The sequence below is a fragment of the Chinchilla lanigera genome, unplaced genomic scaffold, assembly GCF_000276665.1.
Source record: "Chinchilla lanigera isolate Chin_1 unplaced genomic scaffold, ChiLan1.0 scaffold00026, whole genome shotgun sequence".
Taxonomy (NCBI): Eukaryota; Metazoa; Chordata; class Mammalia; order Rodentia; family Chinchillidae; genus Chinchilla; species Chinchilla lanigera.
Genome location: NW_004955427.1, coordinates 8892721 through 8904109, shown reverse-complemented (window position 1 = coordinate 8904109; position 11389 = coordinate 8892721).

Here is an 11389-nt window from a genome sequence, read left to right as displayed (position 1 = left end):
GACCCTGTCTCAAAAAGACAAAAAAAAAAAAGAAAAAAACCTTGAACACTTTCAATATTTATTTTTAATTTTCTGATTTTTTTCTCATAGCCTAGTGTTCACTTTTGCCTATCCAAGTAAACTTCGATAATATTTGCCCATGTGCTTTGTGTTGTCAGGACTGGTTTGAAAAGGATTTAATTTTAAAAACCTAGAATAATATATGTGCTGCCAAGGTGAGCACAAACAAACAAACAAACCAAAAAAAATAGTTACTCAGAGAAATAGCTGCTTAAGAAATATATCTTCCCTGTTTTGTCAAAAGAGATTAAAAAATAATTGAGGATTCCAAAACAACTTTATCTCTTTCTAGAGGTTTGGATATACACACAGAGAAAGGAGTACAAAACTGCATCCACGTAGTAAAGGCGGTATTGAATGGCCACTGCACACACTTGGCAGATTGCAGTGACAATAGCAGAAAGATATATAGTTATCACCTTTAATATTCACTGAGGTTGTTCAAACATATTTTTAAGCCAAGTGTAGATTTAAAAGCCAAATTGGAAAAAACATAATGGAAACTCTTCCTGTATAACAAATTCATCTTAGCTCTGGAGTCCTGCTTCTGCTTGACAGCAGAAAAAGCACCCAAGTCAATAATGATTTCCAGCCTAGTTCAAAATCATTTAATTACATTTCCATTTAAAGTTTCCTTTATAGTGTTTCTATTCATCTTTGCTTTGAGTTGCCCAGAAAACACGTCCACTCAGCAAGAGGGAGAGGAGACACAAGTGTCATTTCTAGGTACCTCTGTATAACTGCCGGTTATACCGGGATTTGACCTTTTAGCACAAGTATTGGTCAGCGAGGACTCTTCCATACGGCACTGGTTTTTCCTGCTTCTATTCTTTGCCTCCCTTGCAGTGTACCAGTGTCCATGTTGCTATGGAGATCTGGCTGAATTCCATGACACTAGGTGCTATAAATTGGATCTCAAGTGTGCCCCTCAAGGCCCATCCATAGGTGAAATGACTGGTCCCCAAGGTAGCACTACTAGGAGATGGTCTCTACTAACTCCACCCACCTCCTAACCCCTGCAGTGCTGCCGGAGTCCTATTGCTTAGTAAGCTCTAAACACAAACTGGTTTCAGGCCCCTCAAGCTTTATGAAAGACTCTAGTGCACACTCCAATGAACTCCAGGGTAAGAACATTATTAATTTCTCTTATTCTCTAAACTCTGTACTCCAATACATTAATGTCAAGAATTACTCATGAGTCCAAAGGGAAAACTCATAAAACTAGACTTTTAACAGCTTCCATGTATTCCTTGAAAATTTATGATTTTGCAAGCATGGTTTGACAAAAGATGGGCATTACCCAGTTACCCATTTTTGCATACCAGTCTCAAAAGGTTTAGAATGAAGGAACATCATGAGGAATTTGCTGAAGGATGAGAAAAAGAGATTGCAGTCTACTAGTTTTAAATAGTGATTATTTTGATATTTATTAAGTGTTACATCTGTGGGTTATATTTGGGTAATTAATTTAGAAGTATTTGCTTTTCAAAGAAAATAAACAATTTGATTATCTTCTGCTTCTAACACAGTGACACAGAGGAGGAGTTCAGTAACCAGGGAAACCTTACAGTTACCTGCCACATTAATCACCATACTGGAGCGTAGGCCTGGATAAGGCCTAGATGAGGCCTGGATACCGCTAAATGTAAGTATTTAGAAATGAGCGTGTCAGGGTAACTAATTGTTTGGCATTGGCCTTGAGTTAGGTGGCAAGACAATAAATTTTGGAGGCTGGCAGAACTCCATGTTATAGAATCTTGAAACGTGGTAAAATTGCCACTTGTGACACCTTAGAAGGTAGATAACATAATATGCTTAATAAACTTGCATCCATGAGGAAAGAGATTAGTTAACATTAGCTACATTTGTCAACAAATAGAAGATCAGTATAGTAATTTAGGATAGAGTTGGCTGGTTTGCATGTAAAAATGAAAGGGAGAGAGGACAGCCTAGAAAGTCTGGGGCTTATAGGGATAGGAGCAACACTGCTTCTCATCCTTGCCTGGTAAAAGATAAAAATGAAGAGGATTTGGAGCAAGAAAGGAGAATTTAGCTTTACAGTGAGACATAAATCAAATCACAGGGGTGGCTGAACTTTAAAACTTCTAAATGGTCAAGTAATACAACAGCACAGATCTGACTAAGATTTTAGCATCTACTACATCCTTTCAAGAGGTCAAACCAGCTCAGGGAACAGAGACAAAGGCTATGATTCTTCCACCAAAACCCTGTAAGCTCAAACTGTATACCTAATTAAAAGGACCCCAATCGTGAAAATAATTGTGTACCTGTCTCTTGCCATATACTGCTGACTGGACTCAAGCAGATGATCACCCAAATACATTTGCAGTTGGACTCCAAAGAACCATAGACTAGACCAAACTTTGGTGATTATTTGAAACTTAAAAGGATACCTGGACTCTAAAGCACAGACTATGAAGGTTTATCAACTCCTATCAAGACATAATATCAATGCTTTCCTGAGATGGCACCTAGAAAATAACAGAGAAGGAAAAATACTCTCCAAGAGTGAAACAAGGACATGAGAAAACAACGGGACAGAAAGCCACTCCCAGGAAGTAGCACTGAGCCCTAATGAGAAACATCCCCCACCTTGTCATAAGGCTGACTGTGGGATGGCTGCATTCCATTGACCCTGTGGTCCATTCTTTCCCATCTAATCAAGAATGCTCATTTCAGCTATCCTTTACTCTTTCCACCTGTGTTAGATATGTGAGCAGTCAATAGTTTACTGCTTTTTTTCCTATGTTTCCGGATAATGGAGACTAATACCTGTTTCTGGCACAAAGAATTCTATTTATCATTCAGATATGCTGTGCTTTGAGTTTGATGAAATGACTGGAAGTGACTTTTGGGTTATATTTCTCAAGAAATGGCAAATGTGTTTTATTTATAGGAAGGAAAGCAGTGACCGGTGGCCAGAGCACCGAAATGAGTGATGTTTTTCTGTTTTCTTTGGAAATGGCAGGATTGCGTTTCCTAGCCCTTTTGGAAGTAGGCAAGGCCTTATGGTCACTTCTGGCTAATGAGTTTTTGGTAAAATGTGTCAATTTCAGGCCAGTGCTTTGTCAGCGCTCGCACCTCTGGAATTCTCTCTTCCCTTTCTTAGCAATCAACAGTGATTAATTTAGTAAGCTGCTTGAGTGCTTACAACAAGCACTGCTCTCTGTTGATCCATAGCTGACAAGTTCATTTCTCACTCAGGCATGCGGTTGGTTTTAAGCCTTAAGGATCTGGAGGTTTTTGGTACCACAGCATAATCTAATCAAGCGTAAATGATAAAAGAACCAAAAGAGAGGGTGGAAGGAAAGGTAATGAGCAGTTTTTTTCTTGTTATGGAATTCCTCCAAATTGTAAAATTATGGGCTTCTAGTTTTAGGGACTGGATATTAAAGGTACTTAACTTATTTCCTTAAAAAAACTTGAAAGAAGTAAATTTGGCAAGAAGCTAATGTCTAAATGTATAATAAAGAGACAGGAACTCCATGGGGGGAAAAGTATGCCAGGTATACAGTCATGCACCATTTATGGAAGAGGAAACCCAAAAGGCTAGCAAGAATATGAAACTGTACTGGAACTCATTAGTAATCAGAAAAATGTTAAAAAAAAGTACATATAACTTTATACCTGTGAGGCTGGAAATAAAAGCTATACAGTTGCTGAGTGTTGGTAAGAATGTAGAAATTGGGATTGCTCAAGAATGGCTGGTGGGAAAGTGGATGAATGCAGTTTTTCCAGAGGGCAACTGATCACTATACAGTCAAATTAAAAATTCTTAAAACCAGCTATGGCTGGGACATGGTGGGACATGGCTGTAATCCCAGCATTTGGGAGGCTGGGACAAGAGGACTGCCATGAGATTATAAGATCAAGGCCAGCCTGGGCTACATAGTGAGTTCAAGGCCAGCCTGAACTATGAAATGAGACCTTCTCTTGAAAAACCAAAAGAATAAACCAGCCAACAAACAAGAAAACCAATTCTCGGTATAAAAATTATGAAATAAAAGAAGATATACCATTCTGTAAGTTAACAAGTATATGCAGAATAATACACAATTCACAAGAATATATATAAAAGGGTTAAAATTCAATCAATTAGAACGTTTGCCATTGTCAGCAGACAGCAGTGAAAACAAACAATGAGGATAAATGAAAATAAGAAGATTGAATGCTAATGATTCACAAACCGATTAATAGTACTTTCCGTATTAGAGATGGTTCCCAAAATAAGTAACGTTGTTTCAGTGTTTATCCCAACCAAAAATGGTTTATGGCTAGGAAGCAAATAATCTTTTAGTAATCATAATATGGCCAAATCTTTTAAGTCAGTGAAATGAACCTGAGAAATTTAAGATCCTTTGAGCACAAATAAATGCCAATGACCATACTGAAGTGATTTTATAATCTTTAAACATCAGTGTGCTCATAAATATTTAGCAATTGATTCTGAGTGGGAAAAGCAGTGGCTTTATTTGCTTATTTCTGTGATGTAAATTTTCCCATCCTGGGTGATTTTAAAGTGTCAGTGATCTCACTAACTGATGGCAAAACCCCTCAACTTTAGAAACAGACTTTCCAGAACTGGAGAACTAGTAGGAGTTTGTTCCAACATCCAGCCTTGGAGACTCCACAATTATCGTACAAAACCTAGTGAATTAAATACAGATCTCACTGAGGGCAGCACATAAAACAAACATTTGGACTAGAGTTTTCTGTCCATATTTTCTCAGGAAGTTTTCATTTCACTTGCTCTGAAGCTTTAATCTGCATGAAGAGACCTTCTTCCATCTTTCAAAGTGGAATATTTAGTTATCTCATAAACATAGAGCTCATTATTTAATGGAAGTCTAGCTCTAACTAGACCTGAATCAAATATCCTGAATCTTGGGAAGTGTGATCTGTTCCTGCCCAAGGGAGCAAAGTATAATGGTAGAATATTCTTACAACTTCAACAAAAGAACTTTGATCAAAAGGTCAAAAGAAGATGGCATTCTACAACCTAAAAAGAAGTACAGAATGCCTGAACCTGCAATTGCACAAATGTTTTCCATTTTCCCCTAAACACACTGACATGCCTGCCTATCCAATATCATTGACAATTCCAATATCATTTTACTTCCCACATCCAATTTTCTCCTTGTTCTCTGCAGATTTTGTTTTATAACAGAGATAGCAAAAGTTACATAATTTCTCCTCTACTATTAAATGAGAATAAGTGAGGACAATGAAGCCTCTTCAAAGACCTTTTGTAAAGATGAGATTTGGAAGCAGCAATAGAGCCGTTGGTACATAGTCCATACTTCCTATATTTCAGTTTCTTTTTCTTGGTTTGCTAATTGTAACCCAGCTTTGTGAAATAAAACAAGAACAACAAAACAAGAGCATAATTCGTTTCTGACCTAGATTTTCTGCTATCTTTTCTGCTAATAACTAGTTTACTTCTCAAAAACAATCTTTAAATATACCCCCTTTTAAAAATATCCTAGCTTCTCCTGCTACTAGGAAACCATCACACTACAGAACCTATTTGTTCTGGTTTTATTCTGCAGACCCAAACAACTGAAGTTTATAAGAGCAAGAATGAAAGGGCATAAAAGGTTAGGAATCTTAGATTTAGGCGGTGTGGTTCTCATAAGTGCGGTACTATAAACTAGGGGATGTCTTAGACATATTTTTGGATGTCTGATAATTAGGGACAGAGGCATGGAAGCTCAGGCATGTAGGTAGTAAAACCCAGGGTGCTAGTTTCTCTAAAACTCACAGGAAAATCCGACTCAGGAAATAACCTCCTGTACAATATTTTAATGTCCCACAGAGCCAAACACACTATAAGAATAAATCAATGATACTTTCATAGATAGAACACTGAAAAATTTACATATGTTTATGCAAGAATTCAGTGTAATATAAGAGAAGGATATTTTAGCTGGAGAAGCTTAAAGGGATAAAGACATTTTGAAACTACTGAATAATTTATTTGCTTTCTGCTTTCTACCTACTCAATGTAGTATAGCATTTCCTAGTGCATATTAGTTAAAAAGGATTTCAGAGCAGATGTGCAATTACTGCAAAAACTACAAGGCAGATTGCAAATATATAATAGATTTGGGGCTCTTTTAAGTGACTTGATGCCAAACATTATTAAATTAGCAGAACACATGGAGATTTCAGTGAATTTCATTCCAAAAATGTTTTTAAAATTTCACATTTTTAGCCTTTCATGTTAGTTTTTACTACAAAGATTTAGCCTATGTTGCAAAAATAGCATTAAAACTTTTCTGGAATTTGATTCCTCTCAGCTCTTACTCCAATACTATCTCCAGCAATTCCCCACACAACTTCTCTAAAGCCTCTTATTTCTACTACTTCTTTCCAGTCATTTCTATAGTTCCTATTGCCTCCTAGAGAATACATGCTCCTATGCCTTTTTTGCTGAGCCTGAACATATGCCTCAACATGTGATGGGATTTCAAAATAGGAGAGGTGACACTTTGTCATTATCATACCATACATCATAATATAAAAAATTTTATCACCACAGTTATAATGCTGAGATCATTTGCAAGAATCATATATCCTCATTATTTCCATTTTAACCATCTATAAAATTTATCTTAGCATATTATTCCTACTTTAGCTGGGATTATGTCTAATATACAAATAAGCCCTCTTTTTCTTATATGCAAGAGTAACACTAAATTTGATGTTAGGGCCCACCCATTCCACTGTGATGCACTGCTAGCTTCCCCTACCCTCTCCCATTCATGTGTTGAAATCTTGACTTTAGATATGATGACACAAGGAGGTGCCTTGGGAGATAATTTAGGTCATGAACATGGAATCCCCATTAGTGGGACTAGTGCTCTCACACAGCAGGGACCTTTCTTGTTCTCTCTCAGTCATATGAGGATAAAAGAAGATGGCATTTTACAATGTTAAAGGTATCTTTCATCAGAACTTAACCACCCTAGAACTCTGATATAGGACTTTTACCTCTAAAGCAATGAGAAATAAGTATTTGTTTAGGCAATCCAGTCCATGATAGTTTTGTTATAGCAGCCCAAGTACACTAAGACACCGCTGCTTTAATTTCTGCTTGGTTCATTCAGATTGACTTTAGATAGTCTCACCTACTCGTTCAAGAAAGTATTAATATCTAACCACTTCATATCTTCCAATATAGTTATGACTGAACATTTCATATTAGAGTATATAATTTATTTCAAATATTTAAAATTTCCTCTTTATGCAATATAGATAAATTTCATTCTGGCACAGCAAAAGGGGGATTACAAACATTTGTTGTGAGGAGAGATTAAGTCCAATAGGGCTAGGAACCATACATTTAAGGGAATATGTACAAACTCTTGTGAGTCTTGAAGCAAATTCCTTCAAGTAAGACCAATCCTGACTCTGTAAGGAGGAAGACAAGTGACTAATTCTGAGTAGCTGAACAGTATCACAGTCATTAATTCTCCTGTATCATCAAAAAGCAACCTGTTATCCAGTAGATTCCTAAGGATAAAAATATACCTAACTAGTACGCATCAATTATAAAGGCTACAGAAAACCCTGACAATGCCAATTGTTTGTGAGGATGTGGAGCAAAAGAAATTCTCATCTGTTACTTATGGGAATGCAAACAATGTACAGTCACTTTGAAAGACAGCTTGGTCACTTCTTTTTTTTTTTTTTTTTTTTTGGTCACTTCTTAAAAAGCTAAACCTAGTCTTATCATATAGTCCAACAATCATGCTTGTAGATATTTACTCACTTAACTTGGAAGTTCATGTTTACACAAAAATCTTCATGTGGACCTCCATAGCAACTTCACTGATAGCTAAAAACTGAAAGCAACCAAGACATCTCTTGGTAGATTACTGGATGAACAAGATGTGGTGTCCATACGATGGAAAATTAATCAAAGATTTTTAAAAAGAAATGAGCTATCAAGCCACAGAATGATATAGGTGAATCTTAAGTGCCTATTACAAGATGGAAGAAGCCAGTTTGCAAAGGCTATCTATTTGGAGATGCCAGTTATACGACACTGAAAAAGACAAAATTACAGAGACAATAAGCTGCCTAGAGGAAAGCTGAAGTTGGAATAGGTAATGCGCAGGAGATTTTCTAAAGGAACACAGTTCTGTGTGACAGCTGCAACTGTGAATACATGATGTTACATTTGTCAAAACCCACAGAACTTTAGACTACAGAGAATGCTACTCATTCAAATTAAAAAATAATTTAGAAGTTCTGAAATTGCAGGCTGAAATGCAGACTGCAACAAAGCAACCTAATTGTATTAAAAATGTATGGAGCAACCTCAATGAAGAGGGTGAGGAATAGACACTGACCTAAGTCACTTTGGAAATGAGCAGACTCTGACACTAAAGCAAAAGAAACTGTACCTGAGGATGGTGCTGCGGTTGATAAAGTGATTTCCTACCAGAGTACAGTTAACAATTCTGATACCACTGTATATTATATTGGAGTTGAATAATTGCATAAAAAGATGAAGGATAACAGAAGCCAAGTTTCCTGTCATTGAGAATTTTCAAGTAAACCAAGAAAAGGCTACTCACAGAATGATCAGTGTGGTAATAGATTATAGTTGAAGATTTTAGTGTGAATTCATTTATATCAACATAAACATAGATGTTTTCATATGAAAATACTTATAGGTATATATGTGCAAACTTTGGTACATGGATTAGTTTAATACATGTCTTCTTTCTGTGTCAGCTGAAAGAATCTAAAAGCAGTAAGAGTACACCTCATACCTAGCTCCCAGGTCCTGGTTGCCAATATCTTTCTCTTATAAAATCAACCAAGAGTCCTTGGAGAAATGGCTAATTCTAGCACGGGGGCAGGAAATCTCCATTTTGCGCCTGGACTTAAATAAAGTCAAATGGCATTGTAACTTAATGCAGTACCCCTTTGTAATACTGCGAGAATAAACCAATCTGCTGTGCTGTCAGTCATGTAGAGGTACAGCACGTATAATTATGTATGTACAGTACAAAATATTTGACAATGATAATAGACAACTATGTTGCTGGTTTATGTATTTACTATTCTATATTTTCATCTTTATTCTAGAGTGTACTCCTTCTACTTATTAAAAGTTAACCTAAGCCAGCCTCAGAAAGCAAGTCTTTCAGGAGATGTTATAGAAGGCATTGTAATCATAGGAGGTGATACTTCCATGCATGTTAAGGCCCTTGAGGACCTACCAGTGGGATCGGACTTAATGGCAGGAGGCAGTGATATTCATTATTCTGACTCTGCGAAGGGCTAAGCTAATGAGTGTTTTTGTCTTAGTTTCTAACAAAAAAGTTTAAAAAGTTAAATAAAAAAGTAAAAATTTTAAAAACATAAGACATCTTACAGAAGAAGAAAATAAAAGTTTCATGCAGTTATGCAGTTTCTTTTGTGATATCTTAAAAATTAAAAGTTTGTAAAGTAAAAGATTACAGTAAGCAATGGTAAATTCATTATCGATAAATACATTTTGTTTATGAATTTATTTAGCTGAGGTGTAACATTTGTGAAGTCTGATGGTGTTCAGCAATGTTCCCAGCTTTTACGCTTGTTCCCTTCTCATTCATTAATGTCCTGAGAGCAACGTCCAGCCTACAAACCCCATTCTTGGCAAATGCCCATATAGGTGGATCATTTTTTATACCACATCTTACTGTAGCTTTTTATGTTGAGATACACAAACACCATTACATTACAACTGCCTACAGTATCCAGGGCTGTAATATATATTCCCTTGTAGCCTAGAAGCAACAGGCTATCCCATACAGTCTAGGTATATAGTAGGTTATACCATCTAAGTTTGTGTAAATACATATATTGTGATGCTTGCAGAATTATAAAATTGCCTAATAGCACATTTCTCCTAATATATTCAGGTAATTACATTTTCAGATAAAAAATAGAAAGAAATCTTTGATAACTAGGGATAAGCCAAAAGTTCTTATATTTGACATTAACAGTATAATCCATAAAAGGAAAATTTTATGAATTGGATTTTATAAAAATTTAAAACTTTTACTCTGTGGAAAACTACGTTAAGAAAATGAAAAGACAATCTTCAGTTTAAGAGAAAATGTTTGTAAGCTACACATCTAGTAAAGGACTACTATCTTGAGTATCAAAACTCAACAATAAAAAGTAAAGAATACAATAAGGTAATGAGCAAAAGATATGAAGAAACATTGCATTCAAGAGGATATACAAGCTGGAGATGGTGGCCACATGCCTGTAATCTCAGCACTCAGGAGGCTGAGGCGGGAGGATCCTTGAGAGTTTGAGGCCAGCCTGGGCTATGAAGTGAGCACAAGGCCAGCCTGAACTGCATAGTGAGACCCTGTCTCAAAAAGACAACAAAAAAAGAGGATATACAGATAAAAACCTATAAAATAAGTTAACATTATTGGTCATCAGGGAAATGCAAATTGAAACCACAATAGGATATTACTACCTACCAATCAGAATGACTGCAATAAAAAATGAGAACATGAAACACCAGTAAGGATGTGGAGAAAGTGGGCCACTTACAAACTGCTGATGGAAATGTAAAATGATACAGCCAGTTTCAAAAACAGTTTGGCAGTGTCTTACTGAAAAAAGGACATGCAACTATCATGCAGCTCATCAAGGGAGCATTTGCCCCAGAGATATGAGAAGTTATAGTCACACAGAACCTGTATAGTAATGTTCATAGCAGTTTTCTTAATAATAACTCCAAACTGCAAAGAACCTAGATATCTGTCAATGAGTGAATGATTAAACAAACTGTGTAGTCCTTCCATACCACAGAATACTACTCAGCAATAAATTCGAACCAACTATTACTACATACAACCATCTGAATGAATCTCTGAAGAATTAGGTTGAACTTTAAAAGCCAATCCCAAAAGGTCACATGCTGGATGATTGTATTTATATATCTTTCTTTAAATGACAAATTATGCAAGTAGGGAACAGCTTAGTAGTATCCAGAACTAAGCAGGGTGTTGAGGAGAGTGGATGTGTCTAAAAAGTGCTAACATAAGAGATCTTTGTGGCAATGAAAATGTTCTAATATTCCCTCTATCAGGGTAAATATTCTAATGGTGATGTTGTACCACAGTTTCACAAAACTTGGTTACTACTGGGGTATGCTGGGTAAAGAAGTACCTTAAATCTTTTTGTACTATTTCTTATCTCAAAATAAAAAGTTAATTCGATGAATAAAAACCTCACTGAAAGGCTGGGACAAGCAGGGTGTTATGGTTTATGTCTGTGTGTCCCCCCA